Genomic DNA, 20,478 nt, shown 5'->3' with positions numbered 1-20,478 from the left:
CCCTTTAAGAGAGGCCTGGGGTCAAAACCAAAGCGCTGGATGGATTTGCTCTGACTTCCATACCAATGATCCCTTTAAGAGGGAAGATGTGTCTATAGGATGGAGGATGTGTGATGTGTATATGGGCATGGGAGGGGGGATTCATTTCTGTCATGTGCTCTCTGCTCCTTTTTGGGGGGCAGACAATGGCTGGGAGCTTATGTTCCCAGGGATGCTAGATTTCTCCCACCATGTCAGTGTCTGCTGAGGTGTTGTCAAGTGGGAAATCTTGCTCATAGCAACCAATCACAGCTCAGCTTCTTTTAACCTGCTCTGGTGAAATGACAGATGCTTCGTGATTGGTTGGTGATACATACATACATACATACATTCAGTTTTATATATATAGATGTGGTGAGCTGTAACAATTAACATTAAAACAACACAAAAAAGCAACATCAGCAAGTAAAAAATATATTAATAAAAATAACACATACATACATGCATATATAATCCATACATGAAATCCAGATTTCATTAATATTCATGTCATTGTTAGAAGTATAAAGAATAGAACTTGTAATTATGTTTTCTGAGAGGTTCCACTTTTGGTAATTGTTCATTAAATTTCTAAGGCTCTTTCTGTTAAGAACAGGCACTTAACATTTCCCCTGTGCTACATTCATTATCTGGAATCCCTTGTTAATCAACTGTGAAACACAAGATCTTGTTGTTTGAAAATAATATAAATTTCATGCTTCAAAATAAAAAAAACAAAAAAATTGAGAGAAAATACCAATTGTTTTTGTGAAATATTCTTCAAACTTATACTTGCCTGTATGTATGATATTACAATTGTATTTTGCATATCTTATTATAGGAAAAGTAATAATATTATCTGTCACAATGAGAGGTGGAAGAATAAGAGAACGTTTTACAATGATCACAAATGGTCATCATTATAAAGATCATCTATGATCTAAAGTCATCTGTGACAGATTCATGTATGATAATCTATTGAGTTCAACAGCATTTAAATGGAAAAATATGTCTTTTATTTAACTGAATTAAAAATATGGGAATTTATAAAAAAGAACCCCAATGGGCAAAAATATTAGATAGCAGAGATGATAAATATGAAAAACATTATGCAAAATTAGCTGAAGAGCCCGGCTTTGCCTGGGCATAGTAACCAACTGTGGTTAGTTATAACAAATTATAATGACTATATTGCACATAAAAACATTTCACATCATATATTCAGCACTACAGATTTGCAACACAAATTAACTGAATGATTACCCAAGTATTGACACAACCAAGAGTATCATTTGCTTTGACCCTTGCTTTGAGATAACACTTGAAATAAAGGAAAAAAAGGAAGGCGTTCCAGCTCCTTAAAAAATACCATGTATACTTGTGTATAAGCCGAGATTTTCAGCCCATTTTTTGGGACTGAAAGTCCCCCTCTCAGCTTATACGTGAGTCATATACCGGGGATGGGCGGGGGGAGGGAGAGCGGGGGTGTCAGAGACCATACTCACCCCTCCTGGCATGTTTCTGCAGCCCCTGCTTCTCCCTTGGTCTTCTGCTTCCTGCATTCAGGTGTCACTTGGTACTGCTCATTAAACTCATGAATATGCGCATATTTATGAGTTTAATGAGTGGTACCTGTATCCGTTGCTTCAGGTGCTGCACATCTCCTATCTTCACAGCATAGACAATTGCCTTCAGATGACCCCAAAGATAAAAGTCTAAAGGGATCAGATCGGGAAACCTTGGTAGCCATTCATCTGGCCCATGACAACCAATCCACTTGCCAGGAAACTGTTCATGTAGGAACGCTCGGACCTGAAACCCATAATGTGGTGGTGCACCATCATGTAGGTGCATTCCTACATGAACAGTTTCCTGGAAAGTGGATTGGTCATCGTGGGCCAGTTGAATGTCCACCAAGGTCTCCCAATGTGATCCCCTTAGACTTTTATCTTTGGGGTCTTTTTGCTCGTTAGACACCTCCCCCTCTGAGCAAGATGGCGCCCATAGTCAGGCAGTTCCCCGCTCCAGGAGGAGGAAAGTGGGGCCATTCTGTATCGCTTTGGAGAGCACAGAGTTTCTCTCCCTCCTCGAACCCATCGGTGGGCAAGATAGAGCGCCAGTACAGGGCTCTTCAGCTGGTAATGTATGGTGTCTGGAGGGAGCTCTGCAGCCACACGTCATCTCACATCAGCATCTGGACACGCCCCTGGAGAGTGGTAAGTTAGTGAGTGTCTGTAAGCAACAATAAAGCCAGAGAAGGTTCCTTGCAAGTTTGGGACTGTGTTTCAGCAAATTGGGAATTGTGTCAAGATTAATGGTGTACTCAGTGCTGAGAAATAATGTTCGATCCATCATTTAACATCATATGGGACCTCAAAAATAAAGCCAATGCCATTAGAAACAATTTTTGTGTAAAAGAACCAAGTCCTGGAAGTGAAGGTATGGCCCCCACAGAGCCCTGATCACAACATCATCCACTCTGGGAGTGCATGAAGAGACAAAAAAATTGTGTAAGCTATTTGGAACAACCTTCCTGCTTAGTTCCTTCAAAAACTATGTGCAAATGTATTTAGAAAATGTGATTCTTTGACGATTTTTGTAGACAAAAAGGTGGTCACAGCAAACATTGATTTGATTTATATTTCTCTTTTGTTCACTTCACAGTTTTCCATTTGATAAAAAAAATTTTTTAACACTTCAATTTTATAAAACATTCTTTCTTTGCAGAAGGGTTCCATACCTGCCTAAAACTTTGGCACAGTGCTATAGATTTATTTGTTTTGTGGATATAGTTACTATGCCTTTTATTGAGACTATGAACCCAATTCATCAAAGCAATTTCCCCAGAATTCAGGCTTAATTTACTTGATAAGTTACAAAATTCTTGCGCAGCTCAGAATCGCACAGAAATTTTGCACATTTTGGTGTTTTCACATGAGATTCTCTCAGCTTTGCCAAGATGGACAGAGCTTGGGCAAGATGGAGCTTGGTGTGAACATTATGCCACAGCTTATCTAATTCATGATGAGCTGTGGCACTACACCAGAAAATTATCTTCAGTCGCTTCTAATGAATCAGGAGTGTCAGGCTACTACATGCCCCTCATTAACACCAATGAAAAAAAATTGATGGTCTTGATGAACCAGGGCCTATTTCCTTAATTTTCTGTCCTTGTAGTGATTTTATTTCTTATTTTGCTAATTACTTAGGAAAACTTGTTTGTGTATCTGTTGTCTCATTATGCTTACGTATACAGCAATATCTATTATGCACTTTTTTTTAACTTCCACATGGATATGTAATAGAGTTTAGCTTCCTGTCACTAGCAGCATTAATTAATATGGTACCACAGTCTTCTTTTCGATAGAACAAAAAAAAAAGTGTAAGTGCGATGGGCAACTTCATTCTTAATGGTGCCAAATATTTTGCTTAAATAGAGCTTATGTGCATAGGCTAGCAGAGTTCTACTGTACTGATTAGTCCATATATTTGCTCTTTTCTCCTCTTGCTACAGTCTTAAAGCATGCTTAATTGGGTGTTTAGAATGCCGAATATTATTTGTATTTGATGTATTGGGGAAATGTTTCTCTTAATATCATATTAATGATTGCTATTAATATCATTATGATATAAGCTCTATATTTGCTGGTTATTATCTTATATGTAATTGCTTATATGTAAACAATGTATCAAATTATGGGCTACTTCACATTATGTTGTTGGAATCAAACACTTTTGGGATATTAAATTAATTGACTAATTACTGTGCACTTATGTTGCACTTGATACTGCTATAAATATTTGCACTTTAAATCCTGATTCTTAATTGAGAGAAGTTCATATTTTTTAAACCAAAATATCACCAGACATGGGCTATTATAGTTAGTATTTTCTGGAGTGCTGTCTATGTTTAGAATTTAGATAGATAGTATATACTCAAGTATAAGCCGAGATTTTCAGCCCATTTTTTAAGGCTGAAAGTGCCCCTCTCGGCTTATACTCGAGTCATACACCAGGGAGTCAGTGGGGGAGCAGGAGCGCGGGTGTCAGATCATACTTACCCCTCCTGGCATGGTCTCTGCAGCTCCCCTGCTTCTCCCATAGTCTCCGGCGCCTGTGTTCAGCGGTCACGTGGTAACGCTCATTAAAGTCATAATTATGCGCATATTCATAACTTTAATGAGCGGTAACACGTGAACGCTAAAGGAAGGAAGAGCTGTGGCATCGGAGACCAGGAGGGGGTTAGTATGATGGGGAGGACAGGGGAAGCCATGCTATATTCACCTGTCCCCGTTTCCATCACCGCGCGCCGCTCTGTTCTCTGCATCCTCTGGCTGTGACGTTCAGGTCAGAGCGTACAGTGGCGTGGCTAGTGCGCACCCTCTGCCTGAACAGACAGTGCAGAGACCCGGAAGACAGAGCAGCGCATGGTGGTGGAACATGGACAGGTGAATATCGTAGGTGCCGGGGCCTTGAGCCAGCAGTGACACAGGTACCTGGCCCCGATAGCACACCGGTGTCCCCGCCTGCTCAGGACACCAGCACCTGACCCCCAGCGACAAGATGTGAGTATGTCTTTTTTTATTTGCAGCAGCAGCATATGGGGCATGGGTATCCATGGGGCATCTTATGGGGCCATATCCTTTATGGAGCAGCATATGGGGCATAATCTTTGGAGAATCTTATGGGGCCATAACCTTTATGGAGCAGTGTATGGGGCATATTACTCTATGGAGCATCTTATGGGGCCATTAGTAACCTTTGTGCAGCATTATATGGGGCGTATTTTGTATGGAGCATCTTACGGGGCCATCATGAACTGTATGGAGCATTATATGGGGCTCCTGATTCAATATGGATATTCAAAAACATTTAAGCTACTGATGTCTCAATTAATTTTACTTTTATTGGTATCTATTTTTATTTTTGAAATTTACCAGTAGCTGCTGCATTTTCCACCCTAGGCTTATACTTGAGTCAATAAGATACCCAGTTTTTTGTTGCAAAATTAGGGGGGTCGGCTTATACTCAGGTCAGCTTATACTCAAGTATATATGGTAGATATATATATTTTGGTATTCTTCTTATTTTCACAATCAGATAATTTAATTTTAAAAGTTGTTGTTATTTGATTAGTATAGTTTTGCTATGCATACATGAATCTGTGGTCAAATCAAAAAACAATTCCCTAATCAGAGAAATAATCAAACACATTACACATATTCATATTCATTATAGAAAACTCACATTCATAGAATTTCAATAACACTGACTAAATGCAATAAATCTTGGGAATTAATGTGATTGAATTTGCTTACATCAACATTACCAGAGTTTGGTGAATACTTTAGATTGATATTTTGCTTTTAATTAAGCACAATCATAACTGTAACAGGATATTATGTAGAAACCAAGTGCTGGAAATAGAAATGTGTGTCTGTAGTCTAGAAATACAAACCCTTCTAAATTTGGCTGATAAGAATGTTAATGAGCACCAACTGTTCCTGGCTAAAAGGAATATCTAGGCACAGATTGTAATTGCTATTTGCCAAGTCCAAAGACGTGTCAAAGTAAAAGTGGACAATGTTCGGCAAAACCTGAACCAACATTGCATTGAGTAAATTAATAAATGTTATACTGTGCATTCAACTATTCCAAAAACGTTTTGCTAATGACTAAAGGTGAGTGAGTTTGTTTGTTGAGAATTGAATCCTCCTAAAATTTATGCATTTCGATCATTGTACATTTAACAAAATGGCGGCCATCTGGCCACCAGTTCCTGAACCGCAAATAGCCAGCAAAAGGATAAAAAAATAGAATAAATGAAACACACCTCACCGCTCATCTGTTCAGCGCCGCCACAGCCCTCTGTTTTGTTCTCTGTACCTCTTCATCTTGCCTTAACCATTGAGCACATCCTCAGTGGCCTGCTTTACTTTGTGCCTTTGAAAAGGTGGCTTTTGACCACACTCTGTGTTGTGCTAACACATCAGATCGTCAAGTCATGACGTGTGACCCTCAAGGTCCTGACTAGGCCTCAGGTGAATCACATTGTAGCACCATATACTATGTTCCTCTGGAGTCTGGAGGTAGTAATGGTAAAATAAATAATTATTAGTGATGAGTGAACGTGCTCACCACTGCTCATTATTCAGTACTCGGTGTACTCCGCGAGCACCGAGCATTTCCAGGATTACTCGGTGGGAACTCGGGTTTCCACCCAGCTTTCTTGGCGGATTTTACAGACCCAATCACAATACAGGGATTGTCTGCCAGGCAATGAAACACAGCAGTCTTCTTTGTTGTGGTCATGCAGTGATTGGCTGGCTGCACAGCATCATCAGGGGTATAAGAGACCAAACACTGCCCTGCTTGGTGCATTGAGCTCCGGATTGAGATAGTGTAGGTAGAGCTGCTGCAGGGACAGAATTGGGGATTTATTAGTGTGGGGTCTACCATCCTAAACTACTCAAATCCAGCTAAAGCCACAGTCCTTCTAAGGACTAATTCCAGAGTGTATAGGTTCCAGTGTTAGGTAGGCAGGGTTGTGTACGTCGCTCTATATACATCAGTACAAGGTCTACAGGCACTGTATGTGTGTATATAGATCATTGCATATATCAAAATGGTCCATCTCCTTCCTGTGATCTGGTGCTACTGCTACCTGCAGGATATATTGGCCATATATAGCTAGCCCCAGGTGTAACTGGAATACAGGCCACACATTTTTTGGTGTGGCATATCCGGGGCAGATCATATCTGTGCTTGCTCAAAGTTGGCCAGTTTACTGAGGTTTTCTTTTTTATGTTTTGGGTGTCACTGTACTTATATACAGCAGTATTTACCCCCCCAAAAAAAGAAAAAAACACACATTTATTGTAGTGGTATCTCCGTGCCAGCTCATATCTGTGTGTGCTCAAAGTTTGGCCAGTTTACGGCATTTTTCTTTTTTTGTACTGGCTTCTCTGTAGTTAAATAAAGCAGTTTTTAGCCCCCCCAAAAAATACAGGGCACACATTTGTCGTAGTGGTAGTCATAGTAGTATCTCCATGCCAGCTCATATCTGTGTATGCTCAAAGTTTTGCCAGTTTATGGCGGTTTTATTTTTGTGTCCTGGGTGAAACTTTTCTTTTATGCAGCAATAAGAGAGAGAGAGGATTCAAAAAGATTTAAATAAACTGGAGAAGTGGGCAGCAACTAACAGAATGGTTTTTAACAGGGAGAAATGCAAAGTACTACATCTGGGCAATAAAAATGGAAAAAGCATATATAGAATGGGAGGAATAGGGCTAAGTGACAGCACATGTGAAAAAGACTTGGGTATACTAATAGATCACAGACTGAATATGAGTCAACAGTGTGATGCAGCAGCAAAAAAGGCAAATGCAATTCTAGGATGTATTAACAGAAGCATACAGTCTAGATCACGTGAAGTCATTATTTCCCTCTACTCCTCTTTGGTCAGACCTCATCTGGAATATTGTGTCCAGTTTTGGGCACCACATTTTAAAAAAGACATCAACAAACTGGAGCAAGTTCAGAAAAGAGCGACCAGAATGGTGACCGGTCTGCAAACCCTGTCTTATGAGGAAAGGTTGCAGGATTTGGGAATGTTTAGTTTGCAAAAGAGAAGACTGAGAGGAGACTTAATAGCTGTCTACAAATATCTAAAGGGCTGTCACATTGTAGAAGGATCAACTTTATTCTCATTTGCACAAGGAAAGACTAGAAGCAATGGGATGAAACTGAATGGGAGGAGACACAGATTAGATATTAGAAAAAACTTTTTGACAGTTAGAGTGATCAATGAGTGGAACAGGCTGCCACGAGAAGTGGTGAGTTCTCCTTCAATGGAAGTCTTCAAACAGAGGCTGGACAGACATCTGACTGGGATGATTTAGCGAATCCTGCTTTGAGCAGGGGGTTGGACCAGATGGCCCAGGAGGTCCCTTCCAACTCTACGATTCTATGATTCTATGATTCTATGATTCTATGAATAGTTTGCCAAAAAATAAAAAAGGGCACACATTTGTTGTAGTGGTATCTCTGTGCCTGCTCATATCTGTGTGTGCTCAAAGATTGGCCAGTTTACGGCATTTTTCTTTTTTTGTCCTGGCTGTCACTGTAATTAAATACAGCAGTATTTAGCAAAAAAAAAATTCAGCCCACACGTTTGTCGTAGTAGTATCTCCGTGGCGGCTCATACAGTCATATGTGAAAGTTTGGGCACCCCTATTAATGTTAACCTTTTTTCTTTATAACAATTTTGGTTTTTGCAACAGCTATTTCAGTTTCATATATCTAATAACTGATGGACTCAGTTATATTTCTGGATTCAAATGAGGTTTATTGTACTAACAGAAAATGTGCAATCTGCATTTAAACAAAATGTGACCAGTGCAAAAGTAAGGGCACCCTTATCATTTTCTTGATTTGAACACTCCCAACTATTTTTTACTGACTTCCTGAAGCACTAAATTGGTTTTGTAACCTCATTGAGCTTTGAACTTCATAGCCAGGTGTTTCAAATCATGAGAAAAGGTATTTCAAGTGGCCACTTGCAAGTAGTTCTCCTATTTGATTCTCCTATGAAGAGTGGCATCATGGGCTCCTCAAAACAACTCTCAAATGATCTGAAAACAAAGATTATTCAACATAGCTTTTCAGGGGAAGGATACAAAAAGTTGTCTCAGAGATTTAACCTGTCAGTTTCCACTGTGAGGAACATAGTAAGGAAATGGAAGAACACAGGTACAGTTCTTGTTAAGCCCAGAAGTGGCAGGCCAAGAAAAATATCAGAAAGGCAGAGAAGAAGAATGGTGAGAACAGTCAGGGACAATCCACAGACCAGCTCCAAAGACCTGCAGCATCATCTTGCTGCAGATGGTGTCACTGTGCATCGGTCAACAATACAGCGCATGCATAACGCCTTTTTGTATGACCAAACAACTCAATCTTTGTTTCATCAGTCCACAGGACCTTCTTCCAAAATGTAACTGGTTTGTCCAAATGTGCTTTTGCATACCTCAGGCGACACTGTTTGTGGCGTGCTTGCAGAAACGGCTTCTTTCGCATCACTCTCCCATACAGCTTCTCCTTGTGCAAAGTGCGCTGTATTGTTGACCGATGCACAGTGACACCATCTGCAGCAAGATGATGCTGCAGGTCTTTGGAGGTGGTCTGTGGATTGTCCTTGACTGTTCCCACCATTCTTCTTCTCTGTCTTTCTGATATTTTTCTTGGCCTGCCACTTCTGGGCTTAACAAGAACTGTACCTGTGTTCTTCCATTTCCTTACTATGTTCCTCACAGTGGAAACTGACAGGTTAAATCTCTGAGACAACTTTTTGTATCCTTCCCCTGAAAAGCTATGTTGTTTTCAGATCATTTGAGAGTTGTTTTGAGGAGCCCATGATGCCACTCTTCATAGGAGAATCAAATAGGAGAACTACTTGCAAGTGGCCACTTGAAATACCTTTTCTCATGATTTGATACACCTGGCTATGAAGTTCAAAGCTTAATGAGGTTACAAAACCAATTTAGTGCTTCAGGAAGTCAGTAAAAAGTAGTTAGGAGTGTTCAAATCAAGAAAATGATAAGGGTGCCCATACTTTTGCACCGGTCAAATTTTGTTTAAATGCAGATTGCACATTTTCTGTTAGTACAATAAACCTCATTTGAATCCAGAAATATAACTGAGTCCATCAGTTATTAGATATATGAAACTGAAATAGCTGTTGCAAAAACCAAAATTGTTATAAAGAAAAAAGGTTAACATTAATAGGGGTGCCCAAACTTTTACATATGACTGTATCTGTGTGTGCTCAAAGTTTGGCCAGTTTATGGCAGTTTTCATTTTTTGTCCTGGGTGAAACTATACTTATACTGTATACAGCACTATTTAGCAAAAAAAAAACATTTTTCGTAGTGGTACCTCCATGTCATCTTATATCTGTGTGTGCTCAAAGGTTGGCCAGTTTACAGTGTCTGGGGTGAAACTGTACTTATATAAAGCACTATTTAGCCATATAAAAAAAACAAAAAAACACATTTGTCATAGTGGTATCTCCGTGCCAGTTCATATCTGTGCGTGCTCAAAGCTTGGCCAGTTTAGATCAGTTTTCTTTTTTGTCCTGGCTGCCACTGCACTTAAATACAGCAGTATTTCGTAAAAAAAATACAGTCCACACATTTGTCATAGTGGTATCTCCGTGGAAGCTCATATCTGTGTGTGCTCAAAGTTTGGCCAGTTTGCGGTGGTTTTCTTTTTTATGTCCTGGGTGAAACTGTACTTATATACAGCACTATTTATCCAAAACACAAAAATATAAAAAACAAAAAAAAATTTCTCATAGTGGTATCTCCGTGCCAGCTCATAACTGTGCATGCTCAAAGTTTGGGCAGTTCTGTGGTTTTTAAGCACACTTATCGCATACAAGTTGACTCCCAAATCACCCTTTTTAATCAACGTGTATAATATTCTATTTCATTTACAATGGGCAAGGCGTGTGGCAAGGGACAGGGTAGTGGACATTGTGGTGATGGTGCAGGCCGAAGCCGTGGACTAGCTGAAATTGGCCCACTGGAAACACCCACATCTTATCGCTGGACCTTAGTGTCCCAACTCCTAGGGTACCCTGGCAAGACAGCACTATTGAAGCCCGAGAAGTGTGAAAAGGTTGTTGGTTGGATAGCGGATAATACATATAGTTACTTTTCCACCACCACCAGCACCCTGTCTTCAAAATGGTCAAGTCACAGTATCCATGAATCTGGACCGCATATTCCTTACCCTGATCCTCCTTCCTCCCACCATGCTGAATGCCCTGAGACAACTGATCCCACACTCGGACACTCCGAAGAGCTGTTCAGTTTTCCATTGGGATTCATGCCTCTTGCCTGGTCCACTAGAAGCGGGGCAAGATGATATTCCATGTAGCAATGCACAAATCTGTGAGCAGCCACGGTCACAAGAGGTGGATGATGATGAGACACAATTGATGGAAAGTCAGGAGGAGGTGAGGAAGTGGAAGATGAGGTGGTGGATGATGTAGTAACAGACCCAACCTGGCAGGAGGACATGCAGAGCGAGGACAGCAGCACACAGGGGGAGGTAGGCGTTGCACCACTTCAGGCAAGAAGAAGCAGTGTGGTGGCTGTAGACAGAAGGTGTGCAACCGTTCCCCATAACACCAACCTGATGGAAGTTGCCAGTCCAACTGTTAGGTCTTTCCAAGTCTGGTTATTTTTTAAAGACTCTGCCGTTAACCCCAAACAAGCCATTTGCAATACCTGTCATGCCAGCATCAGCAAGGGTAACAAAACTACAAGCCTTACCACCACCAGCATGATCAGGCACATGGCAGCAAAGCACCCGACTTTGTGGGCCCAACCTCAGGCTCCAGGAAGAGTGTCTGCGGGTGACACCACTGCTTCATCCACTGTTGTGCGTGCAAGCCAATACCCTGTCCATGCTGCATGCGAAGATGCCTCCTGCCTTGCAGCTGTCATTGCCCACAGTCAAATAGCACCATCATCAAGCATGTCCACATCCTTGTCCCAGTGCAGCCTTCAGTTGTCCATACCCCAGTCATTGGAATGTAAGCGGAAATACGCAGCCAACCCCCTACAGGCCACAGTACTTAATTCTCATATTTCTTGTCTGCTTGCAGTCGAAATGTTGCCTTTTAGACTCTTGGAGACGAAAGCTTTCCGCAACCTGATGGCGGCGGCTGTCCCAAGTACTCTGTCCCCAGCCACCACTATTTCTCCCGCTGTGCCGTCCCGCCATTACACAAGCAGTTGTCCCACAACATTACCCGTGCCTGCAACAATGCAGTTACAGGGAAAGAACAACTAACCACGGACATGTGGACAGTTGCTTGTAGCCAGGGATGGTACATCTCGCTGATGGCACACTGGGTTAACATAGTGGAAGCCGGGACTCAGTCAGACCTTGGAATGGAACACGTCCTCCCAACGCCAAGGATTGTGGGCCCTATGTCAATTAGGGGTGCCCCCACTGTGTACTGCTCTTGCACCTCCTCCTCCACCTCTTCAGCCTCCATGTCAGAAATGAGCACATCAGTCCCAAGCTGGAAGCACTGCCAAAGCAAAGTGGCAACAGGCTGTGCTGAAGCCTATTTGCGTAGGTGACAAACCGCACAATTCTGAAGAGTTGTTTACAGCTCTGAAAGAGAAGGCAGATGTATGGCTGACACCGCTAAATCTCCAGCCAGGCATGGTTGTGTGTGACAATGGCAGGAACCTGGTGGCGGCTCTGAGGCAAGGTGAACTGACACACGTACCAAGCTTGGCTCATGTGCTGAACCTCATTGTTCAATGTTTTCTTAAAAAGCTGTCCGCTGCTGGTTAAAGTACGCCACCTGTGTGCACATTTTAGAAAGTCAGCTACAGCTTCAGCCACCCTTGCCATGCTTCAGCAACGATTGCAGATTCCGGCTCACCGACTGGTGTGTGATGTCCCCACGCATTGGAACTCTACACTGCGTATGTTAGAAAGGATTTGTGAGCAGAAGTGGGCAGTTGTTGAATACCAGCATCAACAAGGCCATCTTTTTTCAGGTTTGACTCCACACAGAAGATCTCAGGAATGGACATGGATATCAGACATATGTAGCATCCTCCAAAACTTTGAGGAGTCCACCAAGATGGTGAGCGGTGATCAGGCCATAATTAGCATCACCATCCCGCTCTTCTGCATTCTGAAAAGCTCTCTGCTCACAATGAAAGAGGAGGCATTGCAGGCAGAGCACGAGGACATGGATCAAGGAACCATACAGGGTGATTACACACAGCCCAGCCTCGTGTCATCCCAACATGGATTGGTTGACTATGAGGAAGAGGAGGAGGAAGAACAGGAGCTACTTTCATGCGCTATAGACAGGACTACACCACAACTGTCATACCGTCTGTTCAGCATGGATGGCCTGAGGACAGGGAAGAAAAGGAAGAGGAGGAGGACACCTTGGTCAGTTGTCCTGTTGGTGAGGACACGGAAGTTTTGCCTGTTACCAGTCTGGCACGTATGGCAGACTTTATGGTGCACTGCCTTTCCCGTGACCCTCGTATTGTCAAACTATTGGGTACCAGTCATTACTGGCTAGTGACACTTTTAGACCCATGGAACAAGGATAACTTTCAATCTCTTGTTCCAGAGACAGACAGGTGTACCAAAATGATGCAGTACCATAGGGCCATTGTTGAAGAATTATTAAAAAAAATCCCATCTCAAAACGCTGGCGGCAGAGATAACAGTTCGCTGGCCAACTAAGCAGGACAGGCGAGACAGACACAAGTCCACTCCAGCAGAGGCAGGGGAACACTGGCAAAGTTCTGGGACAATTTTCTAAGACCCTCCCATCACCCATGCACTGAGGCACGGGGTAATCTCACAAGGAATGCAATCTTCTCTAAGATGCTGAGGGAGTACCTTGCTGACTGTACCAATGCCCTCCGTGATTCCACTGTACCTTTTAATTAATTAGAATCCAAGTTGGCCATGTGGCATGAGCTGGGTCTCTACACCTTGGATGTCCTGGCCTGCTGCTAGCGTTTTGTCCGAGCGGATTTTTAGTGCTGCTTGTGGCATTATTACAGATAAGCGCAGTCTCCTTTCTACTGAAAATGCAGACAGGCTGACTCTTATATTATGAACAAGGGATCGATTGGGCCAGACTTCTCGACACCACCAAATGATGACAGCGTAGTGCTTTTTTGGGAAGTGTATTCCCATGCTCCTCTTCACAACCAAACATGGATATATGCGTTCTGATTTTGGCTATTTTGTGTCCTCCTCATCCTTCTCCTCATCCTCAACGTCCATCACCACTTGAACACCAGGGTGAATGTATGCAGTCATGCTCCAGCCACTCTATGTTTTGACAAGGGTGTTATGATGCCCATCACCAAAATAGAAAAAATATGTACACCCCAAGGGGAAATGTTTGCCAGCCCATACACTAAGTGTATGGGCATTCCAAGTCTAGGAGACCTGCTCCTAGAAATTGGGCATATTTTTTAATCGGCCTTCTTCCACATCTGATCATCCACTGCCACTAGATCAAAAGGGTTTACATGTTCCATGCAGCTACAGCCAGTATCGCATAATTAACAAGGGTGGGTGGTTTGGCTGTGTGTAACAGACTTGTTCTGAAAAAGGTTGAGGTGTACCCCACAGGAGAAATGTTTGCAAGCCCATACACTAACTGTATGGGCATACAAAGTCTAGGAGACCCGCTCCTAGAAATTGGGCCTATTTTTTAATCAGGCCTTCTTCCATGTCTGATCATCCACCGTCACTAGATCAAAAGGTTTTAAGTGTTCCATGCAGATACAGCCGGTGTTGCATTATTAACAAGGGTGAGTGGTTAGGCTGTACGTAACAGACTTGTTCTGAAAAAGGTTGAGGTGTACCCCACAGGGGAAATGTTTGCCAGCCCATACACTAAGGGTATTGTATTCCAAGTCTAGGAGACCAGCTCCTTTAACCCCTTATGACATCAGACGTACTATCCTATCCATGGGACCCGGGCCCCTATGCCCATGGACGGGATAGTACGTCTAGCGCGATCAGCGGCGCCCACGTGGTGTCAGCTGATTATCACGCAAATATATAAGCCGCGGAGACACCATCACATGTTCCTCAACACAGGCAATGACTAGCCAGGTCTTTCACCGGGAAGGAACAACCACGGGAAGGGCAGTCTCCAATGAAGGAAACCACCTATGCCAAAACATGGTATCCATCCACAGACAGCTGTTTCGGGGAATTGCCCCTCATCAGTGTGGAGTAGGAAACTGGCTAGTAGGAGCAATGCCTAGTAGCAGACTATGAAAAAAGGAGGATGATTGACCTCATGGAGATCAACATCCGACACTGCGGAGACACCCTCACGTGTTTCTCAACGCAGTGATTCTAGAGCACTGCTCCCATCCCTTATGGGAAATATGTAAAACATGCAAATATATAAGCCGCGGAGACACCATCACATGTTTCTCAACGCAGGCAATGACTAGCCAGGTCTTTCACCGGGAAGGAACAACCACGGGAAGGGCAGTCTCCAATGAAGGAAACCACCTATGCCAAAACATGGTATCCATCCACAGACAGCTGTTTCGGGGTATTGCCCCTCATCAGTGTGGAGTAGAAAACTGGCTAGTAGGAGCAATGCCTAGTAGCAGACTATGAAAAAAGGAGGATGATTGACCTCATGGAGATCAACATCCGACACTGCGGAGACACCATCACGTGTTTCTCAACGCAGTGATTCTAGAGCACTGCTCCCATCCCTTATGGGAAATATGTAAAACATGCAAATATATAAGCCGCGGAGACACCATCACATGTTTCTCAACGCAGGCAATGACTAGCCAGGTCTTTCACCGGGAAGGAACAACCACGGGAAGGGCAGTCTCCAATGAAGGAAACCACCTATGACAAAACATGGTATCCATCCACAGACAGCTGTTTCGGGGTATTGCCCCTCATCAGTGTGGAGTAGGAAACTGGCTAGTAGGAGCAATACCCGGGCCCATATGCCCATGGACGGGATAGTACGTCTAGCGCGATCAGCGGCGCCCACGTGGTGAGCGCCGCTGATCGCGGCCGGGTGTCAGCTGATTATCACAGCTGACATCCGGCACTATGTGTCGGGGCGGTCACGGACAGCCCCCGACACGTTAACCCCTTGCACACCGCGATCAAACATGATCGCGGTGTACCGGGTGTTAAAGGGAAGCATCGGCAGGGAGGGGGCTCCCTCCTTGCTTCCCTGAGCCCCCCACGGCAGCGCAATGTGCAGCGCTGCTGCGGGGGGCTCTATCCCTGCAGGCCCCCGAATCCAAGATGGCGACGGGGACCTTCGGGGGCCTGCAGGGAGCTGGCTTCCTCAGTGCCTGCAAAGCGCAGGCACGAGGATGCCTTCTGTACTGCCTGTGACAGGTTGCTGATCTGTCACAGTGATCTGTGATGTGACAGATCAGCGATCTGTCACAGGACAGTGATGTCCCAACTGGGACAATGTAATAAAGTTAAAAAAAAGTGTTAAAATAATTTAAAAAAAATCGCTATATAAATTAGAAAAAAAAATATATTCCCCAATAAATTCATTTTTTGGAAATAAAAAAAAAAACAATAAAAGCACACATATTTAGTATCGCCGTGTCCGTAACGACCTGCCCTATAAAACTGTCCCATTAGTTAACCCCTTTAGCGAACCCCTTAAAAAATAAAAATAAAAAACGAAGCAAAAAATAATGATTTATTATCATACCGCCGAACAAAAAGTGCAATAACGCGCGATCAAAAAGACGCACATAAATATCCATGGAACCACTGAAAACGTCATCTTGTCCCGCAAAAAACGAGCTGCCACACAGCATCATCAGAGAAAAAATAAAAAAGTTACAGCTCGCAGCATAAAGGCTGGTTTCACACTTGCATTTCTTTGCGCTGTATTTTAGCGCTAAAAAACGCATGCGTTTTTTTCCTATATTTTGCATGGGATGCGCTTATGTGCACATACACATGCGTTTGTATGTGTTTTTCCGCGCATGCGTTTTTTTGTAGTGTGCGCTCGGGCACACAAAATGCATCCTGTTGCATTTTTTGGGCGTCCGACTTGCCTCAAAAAAATGCATGCGCGCGCAGTGCGTTTTTTACAGCAAGACACCCATGGGTGCGTATATGTGCGCATTGCCATGCTCATGTATGCGTTTTTTTGCGCATGTGTTTTTTTGTTGACCATTAGTTAGACAATGGAATTTAGGGGTTTGGGTTAGAGTTAGGGTTAGTTAAGGGGGTTTAGGGTTAGGGTTTGGGTTAGGGCTAGTATGGTTTGGTTAAGGGTTAGGGTTTAGGGTTAGGGTTTGGGTAGGGTTTGGTTAAGGGATAGGGTTAGGGTTAGGGTCAGGGTTAGGGTTAGGGTTAGGGTATAATTGGTTAAGGGTTAGGGTTAGGGTCAGGGTTAGGGTCAGGGTTAGGGTTAGGGTTAGTAAAGTCATGGTTTGGGTTAGTGTGAGGGGCCAACTAATGTTGGAAAAAACCGCAAACGCCGTAAAAACGCACTAAAAACGCATACAAACGCATAAAAACGCTCCGTTTTTTTCATGCATGCTCATAAAAATGCTTGGAAAAAACGCAGCATATATATGCGTTTGTATGCGTTTTTTTCCATGCGTTTTTTGCGGGGAAAAACGCGCTGCAAAAAAAGCAAGTGTGAAAGTAGCCAAAGTGATGCAAAAATAATGATTTTTTATATAAATTTTTTTTTATTACATAAAAGCGCTAAAACATAAAAAAAGACATAAATGAGGTATCGCTGTAACCGTACTGACCCAAAGAATAAAACCGCTTTATCAATGTTACCGCACGCGGAACGGTGTAAACGCACCCCCAAAAGAAATTCATGAAAAGCTGGTTTTTGTTCATTCTGCGTCCCAAAAATCGGAATAAAAAGCGATCAAAAAATGTCATATGCCCGAACATGATACCAATAAAAACGTCAACTCGTCCCACAAAAAATAAGACCTCACACAACTCAGTTGGTCAAAATACGAAAAAATTATAGCTCTCAATATGTTGTGATGCAAAAACTATTTTTACAATAAAAAGCGTCTTTTAGCGTGCGACAGCTGCAAACAATAAAAACCGCCATAAATAGTAAGTCAAACCCCCCGTTATCACGCCCTTAGTTAGGGAAAAAAAATAAAATTAAAAGAAAATGTATTTATTTCCATTTTCCCATTAGGGTTAGGGCTAGGGCTAGGGTTAGGGCTAGGGCTGAGCTAGGGTTAGGGGTGTGTTGGGGTTAGGGTTGGAGTTAGAATTGGGGAGTTTCCACTGTTTGGGCACATCAGGTGCTCTCCAAACGCAACATGGCATCTGATCTCAATTCCAGCCAATTCTGCATTGAAAAAATCAAATGGTGCTCCTTCCCTTCCAAGCTCTGCCATGCGCCCAAACAGTGTTTTACCCCTACATATGGGGTATCAGCCTACTCAGGACAAATTGAAAAACAACTTTTGGGGTCCTATTTCTCCTATTGCCCTTTGGAAAATAAAAAATTGGGGGCAAAAATATAATTTTTGTGGGAAAAAAATATGATTTTTTTATTTTCACGCCCGGGCGTTATAAACTTCTGTGAAGCCCTTGGGGGTTCAAAGTGCTCACCACACATCTAGATAAGTTCCTCAGGGGGTCTAGTTTCCAAAATGGTGTCATTTGTGGGGGTTCCCACTGTTTAGGTACATCAGGGGCTTTCCAAAGCCAGCATGACACCCGCAGAGCACTCCATCAAAGCCTGCATTCCAAAACGTCACTACCTCCCTTCCGAGCCCCGACGTGGGCCCATATAGTAGTTTTTTCCCACATATGGGGTATCAGGGTACTCAGGACAAATTGGACAACAACTTTTGGGGTACATTTTCTCCTGGTACCCTTGGGAAAATAAAAAAATTGGGGACCAAATGATCATGTTTGTGGAAAAAAATACGATTTTCTTATTTTCACGCCCGGGCATTATAAACTTCTGTGAAGCCCTTGGGGGTTCAAAGTGCTCACCACACACCTAGAAAAGTTCCTTAGGGGGTCTAGTTTCCAAATTGTGTCATTTGTGGGGGGTTTCCGCTGATTAGGTACATTAGGGGCTCTCCAAAGGCAACATGACACTCGCAGACCATTCCATCAAAGTCTGCATTCCAAAGCCTCACTACTTCCCTTCCGAGCCCCGACGTGGGCCCATACAGTAGTTTTCTTCCACATATGGGGTATCAGGGTACTCTGGACAAATTGGACAACAACTTTTAGGATACATTTTCTCCTGGTACCCTTGAGAAAATAAAAAAATTGGGGACTAAATGATCATGTTTGTGGAAAAAATACGATTTTTTTATTTTCATGCCCAGGCATTATAAACTTCTGTGAAGCCTTTGGGGGTTCAAAGTGCTCACCACACATCTAGATAAGTTCCTTATGGGGTCTAGTTTCCAAAATGGGGTCACTTGTGGGGGGATTCCCCTGTTTAGGTACATCAGTGGCTTTCCAAACGCGACATGGTGTCCGATCTCAATTCCAGCCAAAAAAGTCAAATGGCGCTGCTTTCCTTCCGAACTCTGCCATGCGCCCAAATAATCGTTTACACCCACATATGGGGTATCAGCGTACTCAGGACAAATTTCACAATAACTTTTATGGTCCTATTACCCTTGGGAAAGTAAGAATTGAGGGTGAAAAGATCATTTTTGTGGAAAAAATATGATTTTATAATTGTACAGCTGTACGTTATAAACTTCTGTGAAGCCCTTGGGGGTTCAAAGTTCTCACCACATATCTAGATAAGTTCCTTGGGGGGTCTAGTTTCCAAAATGGGGTCACTTGTGGGGGGTTTCCATTGTTTAGGTACATCAGGGACTCTCCATATGTGACATGGCATCCGATCAGAATTCCAGCCAATTTTGCATTGAAAAAGTCAAACGGCGCTCCTTCCCTTCTGAGCTCTGCCATGCACCGAAACAGTGGTTCCCCCCCCCACATATCAGGTATCAGCGTACTCAGGACAAATTGCACAATAACTTTTGCAGACCAATTTCTCCTTTCACCCTTGGTAAAATAAAAAAAATTGAACCTGAATTTTTTTTTTTGTGAAAAAAAGTTAAATGTTCATTTTTTTTTAAATATTCAAAACATTCCTGTGAAGCACCTGAAGGGTTAATAAACTTCTTGAATGTGGTTTTGAACACCTTGAGGGGTGCAGTTTTCAGAATCGTGTCACTTTTGGGTATTTTCTATCATATAGACCCCTCAAAGTGGCTTCAAATGTGATGTGGTCCATAAAAATAAAATGGTGTTGTAAAAATGAGAAATCGCTGGTCAAATTTTAACCCTTATAACTTCCTAACAAAAAAAAAAGTTGGTTCCAAAATTGTGCTGATGTAAAGTAAACATGTGGGAAATGTTACTTATTAAGTTTTTTGTGTGCTGTATCTCTGTGACTTAAGGGCATGAAATTCAAAGTTGGAAAATTGCGAAATTTTCAAAATTTTCGCCAAATTTCCATTTTTTTCACAAATAAACGTAAGTTATATGAATGAAATTTTACCACTAACATGAAGTACAATATGTCACGAGAAAACAAAGTCAGAATCACCAGGATCCATGGAAGCGTTTCAGAGTTAATACCTCATAAAGGGACAGTGGTCAGAATTGTAAAAATTTGCCCTGTCATGAACGTGCAAACCACCCTTGGGGGTAAAGGGGTTAAATGGGACATTTTTTGGTAAGAGGTCCTCCTCCCTGTTTCTTCCAAGGAGGGATTGGAGTTATTGGGGTGCATATAACTTGGTAGCAGGGCAGGCCTTGCAGTCAATGCATAAGAAAACAGAATGGAAGTACAAAATGAATAATGTGAAGTAAATTTTCCTGGGTCCATCCAGTACCTGG

This window comes from Dendrobates tinctorius, unplaced genomic scaffold (genome assembly GCF_039654945.1).
Source record: "Dendrobates tinctorius isolate UK_male_01 unplaced genomic scaffold, ASM3965494v1 ptg000030l, whole genome shotgun sequence".
NCBI lineage: Eukaryota > Metazoa > Chordata > Amphibia > Anura > Dendrobatidae > Dendrobates > Dendrobates tinctorius.
This window is presented reverse-complemented; position numbering follows the sequence as displayed.